Below are 26,057 nucleotides of genomic sequence, written 5' to 3'. Positions count from 1 at the left end.
CATGAATTTCTCAGTCGAACAGGAAGAACTCAGGAGGCAGTGACAAATGCCTCGCAGTCCTTCCTTGGCGCCCGAGACGGTTTTCTGAGAGAGAACACAAATTCCTACTTAGTGGCTTCTCGGAGGACATCTGTGGGAGGAGTTCTCCACTGCAAATATGTACACTCTCACCATCTCCCCGGTACAAATGCTACAAGACGGTAAAATCTGGTGCAAGGGAGAGTCAGGAGGAATTCTTAGGAAAGCCTGTGATCGCATGTCTTGTCCAGAACACTGAGTAATAAGTGTATCAATCATATGTGCTATTTTCAGGAAACCACAGAACACCGACACGGTAGAGGATACTCAGGAAGGCAGAAGGTCAGAGTAAAATAGACTCATCGTTATCTTAAGTAAGACGCAGCTTTTAGGGACTGTCATAATCAGGCTTTAGGAAAAAAAAATGACAGTCCAGAATGTATCAATCTTCAAACAGCAGTGGAAACTTGGCTGTGTCGCAGTGGGTTGTCCTCCCACCCCCCAAATGAAATCATAGTTGCCTATCTGTATAGCGGAGCAATGGAGGCTTATCTTCTTGGCTGATATATTTAGATTTTGTTCAGCACATGCTTGATGAAGTGATGCTTGCCAGCTTCATTCAAGTTGTCTTGGATAAGAGCGTGGTCATGTGGATCTCAAGCTGGGTAGAACTGATTAATAATGAATGTCATGATTTTAAAATACCAGAGTGAGATGCAAGAAATAGAGAGGAGAAGGGAGCCTTCTGATGCACATTCTCGCCTTTCGGAGCAGTCGGCACCGCTCTGACCAAGGAGTCGGGGAGGGGGTCAGGTGCAAGGCGGCTGGAACACAATGGCTCTTTTATGAGTTAGTCTTGCCCCCTGATCTAAGCATGTCTGTAGGATTAATGCTGTTTTCTAGGAGGCTCTGTTTCCTGTGTTTTGGGACTGCCATTCTTGGGTCCCTTTTGTATGCTGCATAGCACAATGTGAATGTTCGAGGCAGGTTCCTGCCATTCTCCCATTGGCCCAAAGGGTGATGGTTTCCTCCTCAGGGATAGAATGAAGCTATGCTCAGCCTGGAGGAGCAAGGCCATAAATGGATAGCTCTCTCTGTGTTTGCTCTTGGCCACTGCTTGGTTCTTCGTTCTTCCTTTGATTATTTCTGTGTGTCCATCTCCTGGCCTGTTTACCAGGAGCATGAGGGGCTGTTATGATTTAACAAATGAATATATACATGCTTATAGTATGCAAGGAAGGCAAAGACAAGAAATTCAGGGTCAAAGGGAGTCCAGATCCTGTATAGGGAGGCACATTCTATGTTCACAGTACGAGCAAGATGCCACGGAGACCCTGAGGAGTGGGACATATTGAAGGTCAAAGGTAGCTTTATGAATGGAGCAATGCACACAGCATGTCCTGGGATGTGGGCAAGCAGCTCTGTGCTCCCTCATGAGATATGGACTCAGTGTCTATAAAAATATCACTAAACAAGAGCAGATATGGCCAGACCCACTCAGACAGCAAACCCACCAGTTAACTCCTAACACAGGAAACTTAACATTTTCAAGTGAATGTGTTCTTGCTCAGAAAGACCCCTTTCTCTGCCAGCAGAGGTGGGAAATAGGGGGTAAACTTGCATTTAAAGGCTGACATTTCTTTCTATGCAAAATAGCCTGTAATAGGTTGGACTCAGCGTCTGTGGGACACTGGTCTGCCTTTCAGAGTGTTTCTGTATGCAGCCACACAGAGAGAAAAATGCAAAGCCTGAAGTTTCTCGCTACCAAACAAAGTTTCTTTTGGTCCAGAAATGTTGCCTGACCAAACTGTAAACTGGAGTTTCTCTGAACCTGTTCTCATTCTGATTAGTGACCCACGATACACTTGGCCACTCCCTGCTAAACTTGCCAAGGCTTTCCTTTGTGTGTGTGTGTGTGTGTGTGTGTGTGTGTGTGTGTGAGAGAGAGAGAGAGAGAGAGAGAGAGAGAGAGAGAGAGAGAGAGAGAGAGAGAGAGAGAGAGAGAGATCTGGGGATTGACATCTGGTGCCCCTACCCACTGGCCCATCCCACCATCCCAAAGGATTTCCTCTTTACCACAATTAAACTTATCATGGTACCTGCCCATGGTATTTATCCCTCTGGCTTCTTTTAAATTATTATCTTTGTCTTTAGTGCTCAGTTTTGTGGGTACTTTTTTTTTTTGTGGGGAGGGTAGTTATTGTGAACCATTCTTCTATATAAAATGATATTTTGATACCAACTTTCTGTGTCTGAATTTGGCTTAAATAGTTTCTATTTTTCTGAGAATAAAAAACGTCATCATCGAAACTCTTTTACATGTATAATTCTGGACCCATGATTAAGTCACCGCCATCACCCACTTTAGAAAATTGTCATCTTCCGGATGTGGAACTGTGTCAATCAAGCTCTGACTACCCACTTCCTGCTCATCCTTGTCTGTTAGGACCGCTGTTCTACCTTTTGCCCTCATCACTTCAGTTGCTCTAAGAAGATCATGTGGTGTTTGTCCCTTGTCACTGACTCATTTCGTTTAGCACAGTGTCTTCAAGGGTCATCCCTGACGCTGTGTGAGTCAGTTTCATTCTTTCCTAAGTTTGAGTGATACTCCACCGTGTGCCCGCATCACATTTCGTTCCTCATTTATTTGCTCTCCCTTTGGAGAATGCTGCCATGAATATGGATGTGCAAATATCTCCTTGAGACCTTGCTCTTAATTCTTCTGAATATAAATCCAGAGATGGGTTTGCTGGATCATATGGTAGGTTATATTTTTAAGTTTTGGAAAAAAAATCTTCCTCACTGCTTTCAATAACATTTAATTTAATTTCCTACTGTTGTAATAAATTACTCTGACCAAAGAATCTGAAGGGAGAAAATGCTTATTCTGGCTCACAATTCAAGGGCATACTCCAACATGGCAGCGAAGTCAGGCAGCAGGAGTTCAAGGCAGCCGGTCATAGCGCATTCCGAGTTGGGAACCAGAGATGGATAAATGCTGACTGCTATTCAGCCCCCTTTCTCTATTTACACAATCCTGGATGCAGTCCAAGCCAGGGAATGGAGCCACCCACAGTGGACAAGTCTCTCTACTTCTACTAATTTACACAATCAAGACATCGTCCCACAGGCATGCACAAGCGCTTGTTATTGTCTTTTGATCATGGTGATCCTAACGGGTGTGAGATGAAATGCCATTACAGTCATTATTTGCATTTCCAAATGATGAGTGACGTTGAGCATCTTGTCCTGTTTGTTGTAGTTAATCTTCTCTGGAGAAAAGTGTCCATTCAAGTTATTCATCCCCTTTTATACTGTATTATTATTATTATTATTATTATTATTATTATTATTATTTTGGTTTTTCGAGACAGGGTTTCTCTGTGTAGCTTTGCACCTTTCCTGGAACTCACTTGGTAGCCCAGGCTGGCCTCGAACTCACAGAAATCCGCCTGCCTCTGCCTCCCGAGTGCTAGGATTAAAGGCATGCGCCACCACTGCCCGGCCTTTTTGTTTGTTTGTTTGTTTGTTTGTTTTTGTTTTGTATACTGTATTATTTGTTGTTACTTGTACTCTTGGTGAGGTGAAACTGTCCTTGATACATTGTGGTTTGTGTGTATTTTTTTCCCGGTGTTATTGGTTGCTTTTCCACTTTTTTTTTTTTTTTTTGATAATTTCCTTTTGTATGTGGACATTTTCAAATCTGTTCAAGTCCCTCTGTAGAGTGTTGCTGCCTTTGCTGCCAGGGCCCCATTTGAAGCCCAAGAACACAGATCTGCATTCTGTGATGGTGATGAACTAACATCATCAAACACATAATTCTGCACACAGAGCTCACCTCTGTGCCCTGTTTTCTGAAAGGAAGTCGTTTGTCAGTTTCTCAGCAGGGCAAACGATGTTGTTCATCAGGGTCTCGGCAGAAGAAGCCTCTTCACCTTGAGTGACTGAAATACCACTGAGCTGCTCAACTAGTCTCATTTGGCAAAATCAGCAGTGTTCGTATCTGGAGACCTGGATGTTGGTCCTGCTTTGGTGAGATGATTGCATAATATAGAAAGTTTGGACATGGGGAAAGGTTGAAGGGACACTAGCCCACTAGAACATGTGGCTCTGGCCGCCCTTGCCCTTCTCCTGATTCCCTCTGCCTTGCTAAAAACCATTAGATTACATTCCTGAAGCTGGTCACCAAGGTCTATACCCTTATTTGGCCGCTTCTTCCTCCTGAAGCTGACTACCAAAGTCCAGCACTCAGAAGACCCCTTTGATTCACCTAATTCATACGCCCAATTCAAATTAAACACCTCATCCTAATAGGAGGTTTCCCCCATTACCTTTATAAACCACCATTTTTCCTATGTGCCACGTCTGTCTCTTCTCTATCCAGAGGCTGTCCTGTCCTTTGTCCCTCCAGGACATACATGCTCGCCTCTTTCCCTCGTCCCCTTCCCCTCCCTTGTCTCATCCCCTGTCTCCTTTACCACCTCACCCTAGTCCATTCTAACACAGACCTCCTTCTTTTCCTTTTCCGAATGACACCTGCAAGGTCATTTCATGCTGTTTTTCTGCCTGAGTCAGAAAGCAGCCACTTTAACTTTTTTTACCCATTAGCGATTAGTAAAGGATCTCTCTGTGAAAACAGGTGTTTGGGTGTGGCTTGTGTGGTTTTGTGCCTAATTCGGGGTCTGGAAGGGAGTCCCCACTGGGCAGGAGTTCCCTTCAAAGGTATTGATGTCTTTTGTTCTCCTCTGATACCTGAGACTCATTCTCCTTGTTTATTGGTGTCCGAACACATGGTATCTACATTTCCATTAGGAGAAAGGGTTGTTTCTCTATAGCTAGTCAGTTAAGTTGACAGCAGATCTGTGTCTAGGACAGAGTTTCCTAAGCCTTAGTTGTATTTTTTTTTTAATGCTGCAGATTGTCTCTTGATCCACATATCACCTCTACTATGTATATTCTTAATTAAAAATATGATTTTAAATGTTCTCCTGCAATCATGCCTGGATATAATATTATCTTATACACATTAAATTATACATATAACTATTATCTGAATACTTAGAAGTGACCTAAAATGGCTCAATGCATTTCAGACTCTTTTCTCCATTTGTACACAAACAACACCTTGATACCTCAAAGTTGTCTTGGACACAAAGAAAAGCCCATGCTCTACTAAGGCCAGCCACCTCCATAAACTCTCCTGTATGTCTCATCATGATGAGCAGCATCTTTCTCTATCCAGGTGCTCAAACTGAAAACTAAGGAGTCACCCTTATCCGTTCTCTACACACTCCAATGTACCCAAGCCACCTATGAATTTTACCTTCTAATTCTTCTTTCCTTTTTTTGTATTTCTTACTCTGAATAGTCCAGGTTGACCAGAAACTCATTCTGCATCCCAGGCTGGCTTTGAACTCACTATGTTGCCCAGGCTGGCTTCCAATGTGCTACAATCTTCCTGCCTCAGCCTTCTGTGTGCTAGGATTGCAGCCACCATACCCAGCTGCATTGTGCCTTCTAAAATTTTACTTTCTAAATCTGTCCTAGGCTTATAGAGGTTTATGTTTGTTCTAGGTCACCTCAGTTACCTCTTGACCAGTGATCCTTGAGACACTCCATTATGACCACTAAACACTGAAAGAAGGTTGCTCATTTCAGCGAGCAAAATCCTGAGATACTCCTGCACCTCAGCACAGTTCCCCGCCCCAGTCTCCCTCTCCCTAGCATCCCTCTCATCTCCCTCATGTCTTGCACTCTGCCCCCCCCCCCCCCCCGAGGTACTGACTCTTCCACCAACCTTTTCCCCCTTCTGTGGATCTTGAAGCTCTACTGCTTCCTGCTCCTTGAGATCTCAGCCCAGCCATCACTTCCTTAGGGGAGCCTTTTTGGATTTCAGTAACTGGGTCCAGTTCACTTCTTTCCATTTCTCCTGCATTCATTTCAGAACCTTGTTTCATGTACACTACAATTTTGCTTATACTTGTGGGATTTTATCAACATTTGATTTCTCTAAACTGTAAGACAGGATCTATATCTGTTTGCATTCTTGAAAGTCATGGTTGACAGTGCACAGACTGGTCTCAACATTTATTTTCTGAATAAGTGGGTAAGTTCATAATGGGTCAAGAGGCTGGGATCTGGAAAGCAGACAAAAGACTGCAGAATTTGCCGAAGGAAGAAAGTCAACGGAAGCTGAGTTTTAAAATCTCCTCTGAGCGGGTTGCAGAATAAGGAAGGAAGTAGTTGGGAAGCTTCCTTCGGTAGCTCTTTAAAGATTGATTACAACACCGCTGAGCATGGTGATTGACAGATGTCTCGGGGAAAGAAGGGAAGCAGAAGTAGACAGGTATTGATTGGCAAGAGCAAGGGTGAGGAGTTGGAGGAGGCCTCGGAGGAGCGCTGGGAAATAGGTTTGAGCTAGAGTCTTAGAATAAAAGCTGAAATTCTGAGTTTCTTTAACCTGATGAATCAATGGCCAGGGTCGCATTTAGCAAATACCCATAATGTTCCACTGTGCAGACCCGAGTAAAAGAAAATGGAATAAAATCGTACCTGAAGAATTCTTTTTGATGAAGGGGCTCTTCCAGTCTGTATGGATGACTGAGCCATGGAATAGATAAGCAGGAAGGGCTGGTGCTTCTTAGCTAGAGCTGCTGAAGAAAAAGCTCTCACATGAAGGCAGGTCATCAATGAGGCTTCTAGCTCCTTCCTGTGTTTGGACACCAGTGGTACCTTGATAATGGTACCCTTCCCCCACATTTCCTGCTGAAATCTAAATCAGTAAGAGTTTTACCAAAGACAATACTATAGTAAAGGAATGTTCCCAAGGCACTCCATTGTGCATTCCTGAGGGTCCATGTGACTGTTACGTTCAAAGAAAACAAACCTCCCTCCCCATAAGAAGCTGATGGGAAGGCTTGATCTCCACTGCCTGCCCCTCCTCTTTCACCAGCCTTTGCTCTGGATTACTGCTGTTTCTGTCGCTCTTGTCCGACACCCTAAAGATGTCTCCTCTCCACACGCTCAGCTGCTACAAAAGTTTTTCGTCGGCAGCATCCCCTTCAGCCTCCACCGCAGCTCTTCCAAAGACTTTCTAAAGACTCGTCTCTGTCTGCCAGCCCCACTTGTCTATGTCTTCTTCTGCTCTCTGCACCCCAACTCACCCTTTCTTTTCTCCTGTAAAAGGAGCCAACACTGGTGTCCTCCTTACTGCATTCGGACTTTCCTATCACCTCTCACTTTCATTCTACCGTCTCCTTCCCTTCCTCCCTTCCTTTTTTTTATTTTTAAATTTCTCCCCTTTGAGGCAGGGTCTCAACACGGACCAGGATAGACTTGAACTGTGTGTTCTTCCTGCCGTAAGTTCCCAACTGGTGGGATTATAGGAAGGTAGTACCACATCTGGCCTGGGTGTGACTGCATCCTCCTCCTTCAGCTACTCATCTTGAATTTTTGTAGTTTTTGAAAACTTACATTTATATGCATACATTTGCCATTAGCCAAATACATAATTCCGTAGCATAAGTATATTCAAAATACTGTCTAATCTTCAGCACAATTTCCAGTCTCTGATCATGCTAAATTTGTTTCCTCTCTGTTATTAAGTTTTGTGCCACTGTTCTCTTCCAGCGGAGTATTCACCAGAGAAGCCAATGAAAGTCTGTATTAGCCCGCCAGCAACTACACTGGGTGTTCAGAATCCCAGGGTAGCACTGAGCCTTTCTCAGGGTGAGCTTTTAAGCACAGAAACTATGTCCTGGGTTGACACACTTCAGCTAACAAGAACAGCTAGCCAGAAGCAGAACTACAGAAGCTAGAAAGCAAGGTGAGTCCATTTAGAGACTTTCCCAAACTGTGGACTTTGATGGATTAGGTCTTTGTTTTAGTTTTGGCAGGTGGGGCTGTCTACATGCTGAGTTTTACAGCCTGAATGGTATTTCTATCACGGAGTCAGTTGTGCTAAGGTTTGGGGCTCAGGTACAATGTCCACTTCCTCTTCAGGCTTCTTTGAAGACATCTTTCAGTTTGTTCAACACTTAAAACTAATTGTTATTTTCTGTCCTTGTCTCCTTTAAAAGTACATTTATTTATTTGTATGTGATGGTGGTGGAGCAGTGTTCGTGTGCGTGCGTGCGTGCGTGCGTGCGTGCCCACCCATGTGCCATAGCACACATGGACAACTTGCAGGAGTCAGGTTCTCTCCTTCCACTGTGTGGGGCCTGGGGACTGAGGCAAGCGCCTTTACCTGCTGAATCATCTCATTTGCCTCCCTTCTTCTTCCTTATCTTGCTTGTTGTCTTTGGTAAATCTCAGCCTACCTTCAGGTTCAATGGCAATCCAGGGATCTTTGTCCCGAGCCCTTGGACAGGATCTCTCATAGTCTTAAGGGCTTATGTCTCACCACTCACAAATACCATAGCCTTTTCCTCTCACTAAAGCTTCATAAGGTGATTTATTTTCTACATATTTCCAAGTGTACTTCCTTAGATTTGAAATCTTCCTTTCTTTGTTTACTTCTTTGTGTTTCCTCCAGGAGGGTTAGACCTGACACCCGCCCCCCATCTTTTCTCACCATACCATCGTGGTTGCTCTGTTCTTACTGCCTCTGTGATGGTGGCCATCAAACTATTCCAAGAAGGTGCCTGGTGGATTCCTCTCCGCCTTGCCCTGTGATTTCTCCTCCTGACAACGAGCACTCTCCCACGCTATTACACAGCCATCGGTGCCTTCATCAGGCCAGGCCACATCTAGTACTCCCCTCTAAACTTCCAAAATTATAAACCAAAAAAAAAAAATTTTTTTTTCCTTTTGTAAAGTACCCAGTCTCGGGTATTTTATTAGAGTAACTCAAACCAGACTCAAAAGGTGTACCATGTCAAAATGTTTTACATTTTATTAAGAAACAGGACAAATATTTATAAGGCTTTTATGGACATTTGTAAGACAAATTGCCAAATGGTGTTATTAATAAAGAACCTGGAGCCAGATATTGGGGTTAAAATCAGGAGATCAGAAAAGCGGAAAGCAGCCAGCCATGTTCTCACCACATGGAGATCCTCAGCCAAAGAGAGACCTACTTCCCGTATACCCATGCCTATATGCCTTTCTGTTCTGCCATCCATCTCATTTCCTCTCTCCACCCAATTACATCACTTCCTCTTCCTGCCCAGCTGTCACTTCCTGTCTGTCTGTACAGATCTCCACACTTTTATGATTAATGCTGGCATTAAAGGTATGTACCACCAAGCCTGGCTCTGTTCCCAGTGTGGCCTTGAACTCACAGAGATCCAGACGGATCTCTGCCTTCTGAGTGATAGAATTAAAGGTGTGTGCTACCATTGCCTGACTTCTATGTTTAACATAGTGGCTGGCTTTTCCCTCTGATCATCAGATAAACTTTATTGGTGTGCAGAGATAAAATATCACCACAGACATTTAACTAGACGTTTCAGAACCATAGTTGAGACTTAGTTTAGGTGGGTATATTAGTTTAATTAATATTTATTACTTAAAGTCCTCTCTAGCATTGTTAGATTAAAGCTCATTCTTTTTAATTAAAAAATTAAAAAGAAACATGTCCTATGAGAAAAGCCCCATTGCCTGGGCTCTGTTACTCATAGAAAAGCATGCATTGCTCCTGAGCGGTTCTGTCTTGAGTGTGTAAGTGGCCTTCCTGCATCTCAGTGGAGCATGGGCATGTTAGAGAAGCTAACACACTGAGTTGGGTAAGAAAAGGCAGAGTGAGGGCTGGAGAGATAGATGGCTCAGAGGTTAAGAGCACTGACTGCTCTTCCAGAGGTCCTGAGTTCAATTCCCAGCAACCACATGGTGGCTCACAACCATCTGTAATGAGATCTTGGCACCCTCTTCTGTATACATAATAAATAAATCTTAAAAAAAAAGAAAAGGCAGAGTGATGTTATATACTTCTAACATCTCATAATTTCAAATACTTCCCAGCCAGTGGTTTTTTGGGAAGTTTTATAAAAGGAACCTGGAAGTATTTTCTAACATAAATTATATATATGGTTTTTTTTAGATTTTATATTATAACAAGATTTCAGTCATATTTAGAATGACTCTAAGGACCTTGATGTTGAGATGTATTTCATACATGGTTTATATCTGAAAATATATTGTTTGAATTTCAGTTGTCTGAGAATATAGATTTTTAAAATAATTAGAAAAATCTTAATCTTGGGGTAATGCCTGCCTATAAATCAGCAGGAAAATGCCATATGGGGAAAAATTGACAAGTAAAATGAACCACTTCTAAATAAAGAATTGTAAACAACAATTTCTAAATAAAGAATTGTAAACTACTAAAACAATGTTAAATGTTTATTAACACATATAACTACAAATTAATGATATAATTGAAGTTGGAACTATCAAGATGTTTGTATATGCTAATTAAAGATAATTTCCATAGTCGACAGTAAAATGGCTAACGTTCATTGGGTGTTGTGTGTCAGATACACTATTTAATGGTCTACTTTGATTATCTGCCTTGGCCATGAGAAGAACTATGTATAACTTCAAGCACTGAGAAGAAGTGGACACAAAGTCCACCCCTAATCAAGAAGTTATTGGCAATTGTTACCAGCTGGCAAAGGGAAATCAGTTTTCACCAATGGAGTATCACTGAAGTATATCAGCCACATTCCAGGGCAGGCCTGGTGCCTAGGAGTATTTGGTTAACACAGAACAGATTCTCTCTCTCTCTCTCTCTCTCTCTCTCTCTCTGTGTGTGTGTGTGTGTGTGTGTGTGTGTGTGTGTGTGTGTGTGTGTGTGTGTGTGTTTGGTTTTACTAGTTTTTTTTCATTTTTGGTTTGGTTTGGTTTTGAGATACACACACACACACACACACACACACACACACACACACACACACACTCTCAGAGAGAGAGGGAGAGAGAGGACATGAAATTGGGTAGGGAGGTAGGGGAGGATCTGGGAAGAGTTGGGGGAGAGGAAAACACGATCAAAATATATCAAAAATTGTTTTAAATAAGAAAACTACATTCAGGAGATATTGCTACCTCTAATTTCAAAGAGGAAAGTAGAATGGTCTTAAGTAATTGTCCAAGGATATATAGCAAGTAAGCAACAAGATCAGGACAGTTTGGAACAATGACCCTTTTACATACTACACTGCTTTGCATGTTCTTAGCTGGATGGAAACTACCACAGAGATGAAGGCTCGTCTTCGCATAGACATTCTGGAAATCAGTCTTGACTGCACTTTGGGTTATAGAACATCTGCTTAGCCTCTGTAGTAGATGCAGTAGATGATAGTTTGTTATTGAATCCTTTTACCTGTATTCTCTTGTTTTCATAGGTTTCATAATATTCACCTAACTAGACATTTGTCATTGTTAATGCTCATATTGCAAACAAATTTTACCTTCAGGTATCAGTTTCTTTTCTGTTTGGTCACACTTAAACACACAGGTTTTGGCACAGTTATTCCTGTGTAGATATAAAACTTTAGGCCACATCAGTCAGTTGCTTCTCTGTGGACTGGCATCTTAGGAAGCAGACAAAGGATGAGAGACTCTGGGAACCGTCTCAGGATGGAGGAACAAGAGGCAGTCAACACATCTGGTTCTGTCTTAGAAAAGGCAGCCTGCATCAAGAAGGAAATGAACAGTGGGCACTCAGCATACAATAAAGGAGCCCTGGCTCTTGAGAAATCAGGGCAAGAGGAGAAACCTCCCCAGTGGTCTGAAGTGATCACCATTAGAAGAGATGGGACCAGACCAAAGACAACATTTACTACTGCATCTACAGTTAGTTCTGCCTCCGGCCAGGCTACGTATGGATAATTCAGAAAAAAGTCTTTGCTTGGGACAGTGATTTCAGTATCCTGGTTACAAATGACAAGATTAGATAATCAGTGATTGTGCATCCATACCTTTTTTTTGCTCTCATGCATGGAGACGCCTGCTCCTTGGACAAAATGTACCTGAAGTTATGAGTTATGCCTTGCAGCTTTCCCCCTGCTGAACTACTGGACATTTATTACATGCCTTTTTAACCTGTATGTGACTCCTATACCATCTTTCTAATTCCTGCTCTAAATAAAGAGAAATAATTTTGGAAAAACCATGTTACCCTTTATTTCATAAAGTCAGGAATTTAAGAAACCTGAAATGAAACAAAGCAAAACCCCGGCAGCTTCATCTGTAGGGTGAGCATGTTTTTCCCTATTACACTGGGATGAAAGATGGCTTTAAATTGGTTTGAGTTGTTCCCAGCATTCTAGCCAGCATCTGCACTAGCATTCTTTGCAGTGTGGTTTTACTGTGTCTTAGAATTTCTGTTGTTGTGAAGAAACACCATGACCATGGCAACCCTTTGTGTTTTGTTTTATTTTTCGAGACAGGGTTTCTCTGTGTAGTTTTGGTGCCTGTCCTGGATCTCACTCTAGACCAGGCTGGCCTCGAACTCACAGAGATCTGCCTGGCTCTGCCTCCTGAGTGCCCAGCTGACCATGGCAGCTCTTATAAAGGAAAACATTCAACTGGGCTAGCTTACGGTTCAGAGGTTTGTTCCATTATCATCATGGTGGGGCATGGCAGAGTGCAGGCAGACAGGGTGCTGAAGAAGGAGCTGAGAGTTCCACATCTTGATTTGAAGGCGGCAACAGGAGACGGTGTGCCACACTGTGTATAGCTTGTTCATATAAGACCTCAAAGCCCATCGCTATAGTGACACACTTCCTCCAACAAGGCCACACCTCCTAATAGTGCCATTTCCTTTGGGCCAAGCACTCAAACACATAAATCTATGAGGGCCATACCTATTCAAACCACCATACACTGTATTAATGAAACTGGAACCCATGTTATTACATTTCTAGGTAAATAAACAGAATCCAAGAGTCTTCCCACAGGCTTGCCTATTTGAATATGGAAGTTACTTCATCTATAACTGTAATGTTCGATGACTTACCTTCAATGTCTATATGAAAAGGGCCTCTGAGTTCTTCACCAAAGGCAGGTTAGTTAACTGTAGCTGGAGAAAGGCACACACTGAGGAGCCTGATGTGACTGAGAGACAGTTGCCTGGGGGAGAAAATACAAGTAGGGATATGTTGGCGTTCTAGAAAAAAAGTGGCTTCTATAAACAACACAGAAAAAATACTGCTTCCCAAAGTGAGACAGGATCAGATCAAGAAAATTTGGACATTGTCCTTATTAGGAAAGTTTAATAGTAATTATGAACAATTAATCATGATAAAATATTAAAACTCAAAATATATGGATTTTGACAAATTGAGCTTACTGGCACCCGGAAGTCCAAAGCCATATTGTAGAGACTTGTTCCCATTTTGTATCTGGAGCCCTCTCCTAAGTTCTCATGGTTTGAAATTTAATGTCCATTGTGAAGTGTAGAGAGGGTAGAAACTCCCTTTAATCATGATATTTACAGATGGGCCTAAGTATAGATGAGATGTCAGATGAATTTCTTCATGATGCATACCTCTGTTTTCTTTCTTTCCATGGGGTTATCTGAACTAACTCAGCCCTCTGTCAGTAAGAAAGCTATCACCAGATAGAGATCGTAGACCTTTTAACTGGTGCTGTATGCCAAAAGAAACATCTCTTAAGAAAAGGAAGTCATTCTGCCTCTCTTGTTTTGTTGTATAATAGAGATAGATCAATAGCAGTTGGGATGTTACGTTGATATGTACTGTCAGAGAGCAGTAGATAGCATTCGGAAGCCTAGATTAGTGATTCTGACTTAGTTCTGCTGAACCCTGACCAGCTGTGCCACACTTGATTTGCATATGAATGCTGACTTATCCTAACTAGGCAAGAGAGAAAAGGAAAAGCAAGAATCAATGTTTTTTGTCAAGCACACAGGGAAAGATTCTTTTGATGCTTTTATCTAATAGAGGCTGTAGAGTTTATTCTCTTAGGGACCTGACCACTATTCCCAGCAGTGGGAGGGCCGAGCCTTATGTTGACCTTATGTTCTCTTATATAACTACACCATTGCCAATGGTTTGCTAAGGCACAGGACACCCTAAGATCAATCTATATAAACACTTTTTGCAACTGACTTCTCTATACCAAACCTTGTTCTTATTCCCATATTCTTATTCTGGACCATCTTGAGCCTGAATGTCTGCCTGGATCCTTAACCTAGGCTTCCTGTGAAGCCAGTGCCTGGGAGGGGCTGTGGGTACAGTTGTAGGGAAGACTGGGTGCATCATTGACTGTAGGCTAAGCTGCCTAGGAAGCATACAGTTCTGACCCACTCTTTCACTGTTCCAACCTCAATAGTAGTGTCACCTTTGGTTAAAAGTATAAAATTTACATAAGAATGTGAAATACTTATAGATGTAACCAACCGTCTTATCAAACAAGAAACACAGAAACAATGCAAAAGAGAAAGCCGAGAGGTCAGAGCTCAGAGCCAAAATCTCACCCTTCCGCCTGCGGTGTCCCAGCCTCCCGAATGAGGGAGCTCTTTCCTGTCTGTTGTCTATTTAAAGTATTTTGTTCTGCCTTCTCATTGGTTGCAAACCCAAACACGTGACTGCCTCGTCACTGTCTGAATGCACAGCCCCCTAGGTCTTAAAGGCATATGTCTCCAATGCTGGCTATATCCCTGAACACACAGATATCTATAGGATTAAAGGCATGTGCCACCACCGCCACACTCTTGCTATGGCTCTAATAGCTCTGACCCCCGGGCAACTTTATTTATTAACATACAATCAAAATAATATTTCAGTACAATTAGATTACCACCACAAATACTGGATGACAGCAGTCTGGGGATTCTGGAGACTTGGAAGGTTGAGTAAAAATATCCTCTTCCCATCTACACATGCACAGCATAAAGGCCTTGTACTAAGGAAGATATGTCTACTAACAGACTACAAATGGGTGTTCTCAGGTATTGTAACTATTGTCAGCATAAGAAAAGTAGGAGTCATTTTTATCACTTTGTGGCTTTTGCTGGAGAGACAGTAACAAAAACTTCTATTTACACCAGACACGGCACCAACTACAGACAGAAGATAATGTGATTCTACTCAAATACATATAGACTAGTGGATGGCCTTAAAGGAACAAGTGTGAGTGGCTACTTGTAAGACCATGAATGACTGACTCAAAGGCAGCTGCGTCATCAGAAAGGCCACCCTAGCATGGGTGACACAAAAGCCATATCCCTGGAACTTCCTATACAGCTTGTTGAATCTCCTCTCCCCAACAATGGTTATTGCTTGTATCCACTTAAAGAGGGGGCTTGTGAATCTATTAAATTTCAGGAACTTTCTGAGATTTGTGGATTGTTTACTTCCTGAGCCTTGTAAGTTTTGTTTCCTTCCTGACTCATAATGATTCTTTCTCTAAGAAAGTTTCAGTTTGGATAAAATTGCCATTAAACACATTTTTGGTGATCTCAGACTAGTACCTCTGCTAGAGAATGGTGAGAATGATTGGGATAACTTGTGGGTGGAGATTGTTAGCCTTTCACAGATCTTGGAGCAGCTTGACAAAACGTTAAGTTATCCACAAGACTGACTTTACAATGAGAGGCGAGCCTAAAATGTTCTTATATGCTGCGTATTTTAGAATAATAAGGGCCTTGATGGTTCCATAAATTATCTTTGGCTTAGCTCTAAGCAGTATCAGAAAATTTTAAAAGTTAAGAACTTAATAAAAGATTAAAATATTATACACAATTGTAATTGCAGAACTTTTACTAATGTGTAAGGAATGCTACATTAAAAGAGAATGTAACACTCCCAGCCTTTACTTTACTTATATATGTTTCCTGGAGTGTTAGTGTTAACATTTATTGCTAAAATCTTTCAAGACTCTAGGTATTTAATATCTTTCTATGGATAACACACATACATTTCCAGGGCATACCCTTACTTGTATACTTTTTTCAAGCATAAGATTACATTTTCCATATTAGAATTCTTAATTTTTCATTCAATACGTTACAAATAACTTGTGTGTGCATATCTACACATTACTACACATGACTCTGCCTAATGACCATAGTAATTCTAGTTTGAACATTTCGTTTTTTATTTAATCAGTTTTAAACCGATGTTAATTCCGATTGAATTTTTACTTTAGTAAAATTTAGGCTATAGTGTTTAGTACTTATTAGTCAGCTCTGCCTGATAATTTATTTAGAATGCTTTATTGAAATTAGAATTGCTGGGTCAAAGATTGAGTATTTTAAAAGTTTTGACAGATACTAAGGTTAGAAATACAGAAGTACCTTCTGGAATCTCCTGCTCACTGGAAGGGATGGACCCATGATGGTTTGCCAAAGCCATGCTCCATTCCAGGCTAAGGTATCTGAGGACAAATCAATTGCATAGAGAACCAGTCAGCCAGTTTTCCTGCTTGGTTCAAGAGATTGAATTTACAAACCAAGAGGGGATATTAAATTTGTTATTTATTAGTCAGGTTACTATAAAAGCAGTTTCCCAGATGTTAATGTTTTCCTAGACAACTTAAGTGGTGCTGTCCTTACATGCTGTTGGAAGATGGTGTCAGAAGTTGAGAACTTATTTTCTTGTTGGTCAGAGCTGCCTCTCTCTCTTTTTTCTTTATTGAATCAATTTGTCGTCTTGTTTCACTCTTATTTCCTAAGTAATGACTTTGCTAACTTATGGCTTGGACTTCTTTTTGCAGTTCCTTGCCTAGAAACTTTAATGACTTCTTAGAACGACAGTGATGATGAAGGTCTAAGGGTGGTTTACAATGAAAGGAAAAACGTTCTCCTTCTGTGCAGGCTGTCTTAAGTTTTCTTCCCTACAGCAAGCCAAATGAAGTTGGTGACCTTGGTTTATTCCCTCTGGCCATGGCTTTAATAGGTTTGGCATTCTTGTTAAAGCCAGAATGGTGTTTCTACTTATACATGTAGCTCAAACTCATAAATTGAGTTTTAGTTACCTCATCAATTACAAGCTAATGTCTTCATTGTTTTCCTCAGTGACCTTTAGCTCTCTGCAAGCATTACTGAGTCACTACAGAGAATATATATTTCTCCAAGGTGTCCATTCCCTCATTGTGTGATTTTTCTTTTAGTCTGTTTTATTATGAAACTAATATACCTTTACCATAAGCAATTTAGAAATTATATGTATAGAATTTAAAAAGCAGCCACAATTTCTCAAAAAGATTGTTAATATTTTCTCTAGAATATTTACATTTTGCTCTACATAATTTTCATCATCCTGTGTATAATTATTTTCTTCAGTTTTTATTGAACGCAGGGCCTTGCATGTGCTAGGCTTGCACCCTGAGCTACACCCCCAGGCCTCTTTCTACTTTTTTCTTTTGAGACAGACTCTAGTGAAGTTACCCAGGCTGACATTAATCTTGTGAACCCCCTACCTCAGCCTCCCAGGGAGCTAGGATTACAGTCCTCCAGCACCAGGCCCATGCTAAACAGAGAATAACCTTCATATTTCACATCTCCTTTCTTGCAGATACACATGCAGTGTATCCCTTTCAATGTACTGTTCAGTGATCTTGTGTGTCCACACACTGTTGAATGACAGCTACCACCATTCACATACTCACAGAAATTTTTACTTTGAAAAACCAAAAACCTGCACCTATCAGAAAAATGGCTCCTATCCCCTTTCCTCCTGCACCTCAAGAATAGCCAAATAACCACATAAGTTTGACTGTTATAGGTACGGCATGTGAATGGGTTCATAACCAGCACAATGACTTCAAGCTTCATCTGTGAGAGATGTGTGAGAATTTCCCTTTTGAAGCTGCATATTTTTCTATTGGATATGTGAGCTACATCAGGGGTAGCCATCTTGTTGATGAACAGTTGGGTTATTCTTTTGGGCATTGTGAACATGAGTGCATAAATATCTTCAAATCCAGAACTCCTGTTCTTGAGACATACACTCAAATATAGAATTGCTCTATCTTATGGTCATACTGTGTTGAAGTTTGTTTTCCGCAGCGGCTGGGCTGTTTTACATCCTCAGCTACAGTGGACATTCTTTACCTTCTCATAAATACCTGTTCTTTTCTATATGTTTAGAAATAGGGATCTTTACAGATATGATATACTTTTTTTGAATTACCTTTTCCCAGTGATCAATGATGTCACTGAGACTCTTTTCATGTGTATGTTGATTATTTGTGTATCTTATACCCTATTCAACTCTTTCACTCATTTTCATTGAGGTTGTTTAATTATTGTGTTGTTTCCTTGCACGAGTTGATCACAGTGTCTTTTGCTAGGTATCATTAAAAACTTGTTGCTGTCTAGTCTATTTTTTTATTTTGTTGCTAATGTAAAAAAATGATTGCCAAATTCCCTATCATGATTTCCTTCTATGCTTCTTCTAAAATGTGTGTATAATCTTTTTTTGTTGTTGTTTTTTTGTTTTTCGAGATAGGGTTTCCCTGTGTAGCTTTGTGCCTTTCCTGGAACTTACTCTGTAGCCCAGGCTGGCCTCAAACTCACAGAGATCCGCCTGCCTCTGTGTCCCGAGTGCTGGGATTAAAGGCATGCGCCGCCTGGCCCTAATCTTATTTTTGAACTTGTATCTTTGATATATTTTGAGGTAATGTTTGTTGATGGTATAAGGTAAGGTTCTAACTTCATTTTCCTGCATGTGTACATCTGACTTTCCCAATCCCATAAATGGAAATGTCCACCTTGCCTGTAGTTGATGGTTTTTTATAATCTTTGGGAAGTTATTTGATCACATATATGAGATGTTAGTCCTGAGTTCTGTATCCCATTACATCAGCTCATGTTTCCACCTTTATATTACTAATAGTGTCTGATTATTGAAATTTTAAAATAAGTTATAAAGTCATAAGATGTCTGCCTTGTTCTCTATTTTCAAGACCATTGTGATAGTAAGTGCCTTGAGATGCTATATGAATTTTAGGATGGACTCTTCCATTTCTGGGGGAATAAACATCGCAATGTTGAAAGAACTACATTGTATCTTTAGATTTCATTGGTTAGTGTTTTTATATTTTAATGTGGTTGCCTCCAATTTAAGAACATGGGTTATCTTTCCAGTTACTTATGTCTCAGTAACATCTTAGCACTATTTTAGTTTTTAGTGTACACATCTGTAGCAGGAATCTTAGAAGGTCTTATTAATAACATCAAACCCAGAGCCAGGTATTGGGGTCAACGCTGGAAGATCAGGGAAGCAGAACAAGCCACAGCTAACCTCACCTTGCCAATTCCTCAGCTGATCCTGTTTCCTCAGACTGGATGCCTCTCAGCTGAACTGTGATGCTCAAAAGCCTAAAAGTTTAACCAGCTTTGGTTCCTAGTCCTCACACCTTAAATACCTTTCTGCTTCCTGCCATCACTTCCTGGGATTAAAGGCTCTTGTTACTACACCTGGCTGTTTCCAGTGTGGCTTTGATCTCACAGAGATCCAGACGGATCTCTGCCTCTGGAATGCTAGGATTAAAGGTGGGTGTGTCACCATTTTCTGGCCTCTATATCTAGTGGCTGTTCTGTCTCTGACCCCAGATAAGTTTATTAGGGTGCACAATATTTTGGGGAACACAATACCACCACACACATCTTCCATCTTCTTAGTGAAAGTTACACCTAAGTGTTTTGTTATTTTTTAGTACTATGGGAAATTATTTTCAAAATTTCTTTTTCAGATTGTTTACATGAGCACAAATGATTTTTGTATATTTTAAATCCTTTTTTTGTGACCCTGCCATTTTCCTCAGTTCTTTTACAAGTTTTAGTATATGTGGATGGGTCTGACTGTCTGTGGTCTTTATTGTTTTCTAAGATTGTGTTAGATTGTCTGAAAATGGAGGCCATTCTCATCATTTTAATGGTGATTTGAAGTTTCATAATAGGATGCATCCTGTTGCCTTAACCACAAAATTATATCTAGATGAGGATTTTAAAGCATTCTTATAACAAATCATTTTCTGTTTTTCTGCTGAAATCCCGTATCCCTTATTTTTAGGGCAGTTTTATAGGCACGGTAAATAGAATGGGGAGGACAGATAGCCCCCACATACTTTGTGTCGCCACACATGCCCAGCCTCTTTTATGAATACCCCACTTCACAGTGGTGCATTTGTTACAATGGAGTCACTTACTTTGCCACGTCATTGTCACCTAAATTTACATAGAGTTCCCCATGGGGACTGTATATTCTGTGACTTTGGGCAAGGGAACAATGGTCTGGATCCATCGCTGTCATTGCATAGAATAGTATCCGTGCCTTACAATCCTTGCACTCAGCTGACTCACCTGACTCTTTTCTCCCACCACTGGCAACCAGTAATTCTTTTCCCTCCCCATACTTTTGCTTCCCCCCACTTATCATATGGCTGGAATATCTAGTCTGGAGCCTTTCCCGCAGGCTTCCTTAGCTTAATAGGTGTAATCCCTACAGTGTTCTGAATGGCTGACTAATTTATCCATTTTTATTGAATAATATCCCACTGTCCAGATATACCACAGTTCACTTTCCTGCTCACCTACCGAAGGACATCTTAATACGTCCAAGTTTTAAAATTCATAAATAAAATTGCTATAAGCATTGACGTGCAGGTGTTTATGTGAACCTAAGCTTTGTCTTAATTTTATTTGCCATTATCGTACGTGTGTATTTGGAGATTGGTGTACGCGTGCCATGGCAAGTGTGTAATGGTCACAGGGCACCTGTGGAGCCCGCTTTCTCCTTGCACCTTCTTGTGAGTTCTGGTTTTGAACTTACTGCAAGGCTCACATGGCAAGCGCCTTTACCCATCTAGCCATCTGGCTGGCCCAGACCTAAGATTTTAATTCAGTTGAGTGTGTGTTAGAATCACCGCAGTTGAACTACATGGTCACATTAGTTTCGTTTGGAAAGGAGCCATTGGACTTCCCTCAATGTAGCTGCACCTCTGCATTTATACCTGTACTGAGTATCATATCCTAACGACCTCCCAAAGTAACAGCATCATGTTAATGAGTAGGATAGAACTTCAACACATGAATGTAATGCAGAAACAAATATTTGTCTGTAACATTTATAGTGATAGTATATAATAAATTTTATACCTTCTAGGCTTTGATTAGCTAATATCTTGTTGAGAATGTTTGCATTTGTGTTCATGAAATATTAGTGTATAGTTTTCTTACTTTTAATACTTTTGTCTTTTTTTGGAATAATTCTGGTTTTGTAAGAATAGGTTAGAAATTATTTCCCCTGCCCTTTTATACTAGAAGAGATAATAGAAAATTGGTCTAACATCTGTTTTATGTATTTTGTAGAATTCACCAGTAAACCCATGTGGACCTAGTGTTTTCTGTTTTAGTGAACATTAATTATGTATTTAATTTCTTCAGCATGACTGTTTAAATTGTCTAGTTCTTCTTGTTTGAGTTTCAGTAGCTCTCATCTTTTAACAAATTGGTATATTTCATTTAGGTTTTCAAACTTGTTGGCATTTGTAGGGTTATAGCTGCACATAATCTCATTTGTCATTTTGATGTCAATGGGATATGTGGAGTACTCCCTTTAATTTACAGCATTTTCTGTTTTCTCTCCCCCACTCACCTCCTTTTCTCTCTCTTTCATCTGGCATGTGGCCCAGGCTGGGCTTATATTTGTGCTCTTCTTGCTTCAGTGCTGAGATAAAGGTTTATGTCACCCCTTCTGGCCTTATTTTTTTGCTTTATTTGAAGTAGACTGACTTTACAGATCTTTTTAAAGAACATTTTTTTTTGTCCTGTTGGTTTTCCTTATTGACTTCTTGTTTTCAACTTCATTGATTTCTGCTGTATTTTTTCCTTGTTTCCTTGGAATTTTATTTATCTTTCCTTTTCTGTTTGCCTAAGATGGAAACTTAAATCAATTTTATTTGGTTGATTAATGGGAATATTTAGTTTAATTGTGCCCTTGCTGATTTTTCTGTCTACTCGATCTTTCTATTTGAGATAGATGATTGTTTAACTTCCCAAAAATGGCTATTTTTCTTACTGGGTTTTGTCAGGTGTGAGTGGATGGTCTGTTGTTAGGCATACATAGATTCAAGATGATTATGTTTCAGAGTAATCATCTGTTTATTATTTGTTGTCCCTGTTTATCTCTGGTAATCTGAAGTCTGCTTTGTCTAGAATTAATATAGCTGCTTCCTTTCTTTTGATCTGTGTTATCTTATTTCTCTACCCTTTTAATTTTATATTCTAAATATTCATAGCAGATATTTTGTAGTTTGTTGTTATATTTTAGGAGACATTTTCACAGAATATTTGCTCTTCTTCCACTGTTTGAAAGGAGATCTTTGCATATTGTTCAGGCTGAAAATGAACTCATGGACTCAAGCATTCATCCCACCTTAGTCTTCTGGGTGTCTGGGATGACTCATGCCACACTGTGTCCTGCTAAGTTTATGTATTTAGTTCATATATACTACTATTTACATTTAAACTGTCTATAGATATCTACCATGTTTGCTGCTGTTTTCTGTTTATTGTTCTTAGTTTTCATTCACTTTTTGCTTTTCATACTTTTACGCCTTTTATGGTTTTAATCAAGAATTTTGTGTGATTCAGTTTTCTCTCCCTTAGCAAGACAATTATTTGAAAAATAATTGAAACTAAGTTTTTAAATTGATTTATTTGAAAAACAAATATTTTCTCAGTAGTTCCTCTAGAGGCTTTCTTTTTCTTATTAAAAACTCTTATTAATTAAATTTGTGAGTATGCACATATATAATGTGTATGTGAGCACAAACACATGTGTGCCACAGTGTGCTCAGGAGTGGAAGAAGACAGCACTTAGGGGTTGGTTTTCTCCTTGTACTCTGGAATGTGGCAATTTGAACTCAGGTCAAACTCAGGTTTGCATGGCAAATGTTTGGTCTGCAAAGCCATCTTGCTGAGTATAAACCAAATGTTTATACTGTACACTTCTACTTATCCAAGTCTACGTACAAATATCATTATACACTGCAAGCTAGTACAGATGCCTTATAATGATAAAATGTTTCTGGTTCTTCCATCTTGCCCCTTATATATTTCTGTCATTTATTTCACTCATACACTAGTGCATGTTTATATATATGTATATATATATATATATATATATATATATGTATATATATGTGTGTGTACACATATACATATATATCCATTAGTCATTATTTTTGCATGTCAATTACTTTTTCCATTAAGTCCCTATACATATCAATCATAATGAAAAATTCTCATCTAATAATTCCAATATTTTTTATACCCGATTCTTGTAGCTGGAGTTTTCTCTCTGGGTCCTGCCAAGCCCTAGCAGTCCAATAGCCCACTTATAAAATAAACACACAGACACTTATATTATTTAAACTGTTTGGCCTAATGGCTCAGGCTTCTTGCTAGCTGTTCTTACATCTTAAATTAACCCATTTCTATTAGTCTATAAGTTGCCACATGGATCATGACTTACTGGTACCTTACATCTCACTTGTCATGGTGGCGGCTGGCAGTGTCTCTCTGCCTCAGCCTTCCACCTCCCAGAGTTGTCCTGCCTACCCTATCCTTCCTGCCTGGCTACTGGCCAATCAGAGTTTTATTTATTCACAGCGTACAGGACATCCCACAGCACTTCCTCTTTTCTGGTTTTTTTTTAAAGGAAGATTTAAACTTTAACATAGTAAAATTACATATAACAAAACAGTTATCTAGTAAGAATTACAGTTACAATATCTAGTCTATTTGTATTTGGCAAAATTAAAGAAGATATTCTATCTTATATTTGTGAGTCTAAGGTTTCATATCTAACTTATCTCTTATCATAACTAAAGAAATTATAACTATGTAGTATTCAACTACATCAAAGTCCTTAGAAGGATATAATATTACCTGAGAAATGGGAGAAAGACACAAGCAATTTTTGGGAATCTTGTGAGAGTAGACAGAGACAGCTGGCAGCCTGGGCAGTCATCCAAAGTTCTTTTGTAAAGTTGGGGCATTTGTCTTCAGCCCACAGGCCTAGAGTCTCTCAGTCACTTTTCTCTGTGTCCTGTAGAATGTCTGTGAAGCAGGAACCTGAAGGACCATTTTGCCAAGCAAAGTTCAGTGGTTACCTTCCTATGGGTCCTACATGTCCAGTCGATCAAGCAGTCCAGGCAAGAACAGTTTCTTGCCCAAATAGCTATTTTTGCCAAGGAGAAGATAAATTCCTCATGGAGTGTCTTCAACGCCCATCTTTTTCTTTGAAGTAAATCGGTGCTGCCAGGAGCAGACATGTCTCACTGTTCAGAAAGTCTAAATTTTAAAAAATATTTTAAATGCCATATTCTGTAGGTCTTTGAAGTGTTTGAAGATTACCTATCTATCTGAAATATATCTATGTATACCTAGAAAACTCAACTAACATGGCTATAGATTCTGGTTCTGATGCCAGTTCAGTTTATGTAAATATAGACTGTGTGTCAAATCTTTTAGCATGTCTTATGATTATTTTGAGTTGGAGGGGTGGGTACACTGGATAAAAGGTGGACAGTTAATGTGGCAAAGTGTGGGCTGCATAAGCACTCTAGTTAATGATTAGTCTCAATTTTGGGTTGAGTGTATGTCCCTGGATTAGGAGCTTCATAATTACTTATCAGTCCTAACCCCTAAGATGGGAATGGCCACTGATGAGTAGAGTTGGGTATGTCTCTTTTCTTAGGTCAGTTAGGTTCTAGAAAACCAAGTACTCCAGGCCCTGGTTAAACATTTTCTCTGGAAAGAAGGCTTTGTTAAGAAGACCCAGAATGCAGTGATATACTTCAAACGTGGTTCCTTGCCCTTTCTCTTGTGGGGGCTGCTGGGTATTTTCCTCAGATGCTCATGGTGACATTGTGGATGAGCTGCGGGGGCTGCAGCCCTGTTGAATACTCCTGTCAAATACTCCTGTGTGACTAGGTCTGCTTGGAGTTAACTCTTAAAGTTGTCCACACTGAATGTCCAGTAGCTCATCAACTGTGGTTCAGCATCTCTTGCTGCAGGACTTCATCTTGCAGAAATTTCTCTACAAGTGAATTACGATTCTCTGAGCCAGCTTGTCTTTCTCTCTCTGGTTTCTGGGTAAGCAGTGTTCCCAATGGCCTCATTTCTCTGAAGGATGCAAGAAAAGTTATTAGTTTTATGGTTCTTTAGGTTTTTACTTGCAGTAAGGATGGAAAGGCATCTTCTGAAATCCTTACATCATAGATTAAAAATGTCCATTCTTCTATTAAATATTTATAAGTATTTAAGAACATTTTGTGAGGAAAAGGCTAGACTAAACAGTGTGGATCATTTTTTTTAGAATCTTGATAATCTTGCTATCTTGACATTCAGGAAGGCTATTCTTGGATTAGAGCTGTGACTCAGTGAAGAGTTTCTCTAGCATGTGCAAGACCCTGTGTTCAATTCCTAAGACTGAAAGAAAGGAAAAAGTCTATTATTACAGATTGTAGCGAAGGTTCTTTATTGCCAGTTTGACTGGAGTTGGAATAACCTGGGGGGTTGACTTTGGGAAGATATAGATGTATCTCTAAGTAAGTCTGTGAGGGAATTTCCATAGAGGATTTACTAAATGAAGAAGAGACACCCTCAATGTGGACAGCACGGTTCCCACGGCCTGGTAAGCCAAATGTGATAAAAAGAGGAAAGAGAAATCCAGCTGACCACTGGGATCCCTCTCTTTGCCGCTTTATCCCAGCCTTCCTTCCTCAATGGACTGACACAAGTCTGTGACTCTCCTCCTCCCTGCCCCTAAGCTATTTCCATCCGCAGTTTATCATGAACAGAACTTATTTCATTCAGCTTCTATTCCTCTCCCATCACCTTCTCTCTGGGCTGTGAGCACACCAAGTTCTTTCTCATCTGAAAGCCTGCTTCTCTGCTATTCCCCATCTCTTGGAGGTGCTCTTTGAGATTGCTCCAATTCCACAAGTCCATGTCAGAGCACAGGTTGAAAGGGGAAAATGATGGCTATCGGGTGGTTTGTTGTAGCAGTCACTTCTGGGGGAAGAGAGAGCAGAAAGTTGGGAAGTCCAGACTCCTCACT

This window comes from Peromyscus maniculatus, chromosome 19 (assembly GCF_049852395.1).
Source record: "Peromyscus maniculatus bairdii isolate BWxNUB_F1_BW_parent chromosome 19, HU_Pman_BW_mat_3.1, whole genome shotgun sequence".
Taxonomy (NCBI): domain Eukaryota; kingdom Metazoa; phylum Chordata; class Mammalia; order Rodentia; family Cricetidae; genus Peromyscus; species Peromyscus maniculatus.
Note: the sequence above shows the minus strand (reverse complement) of the source record.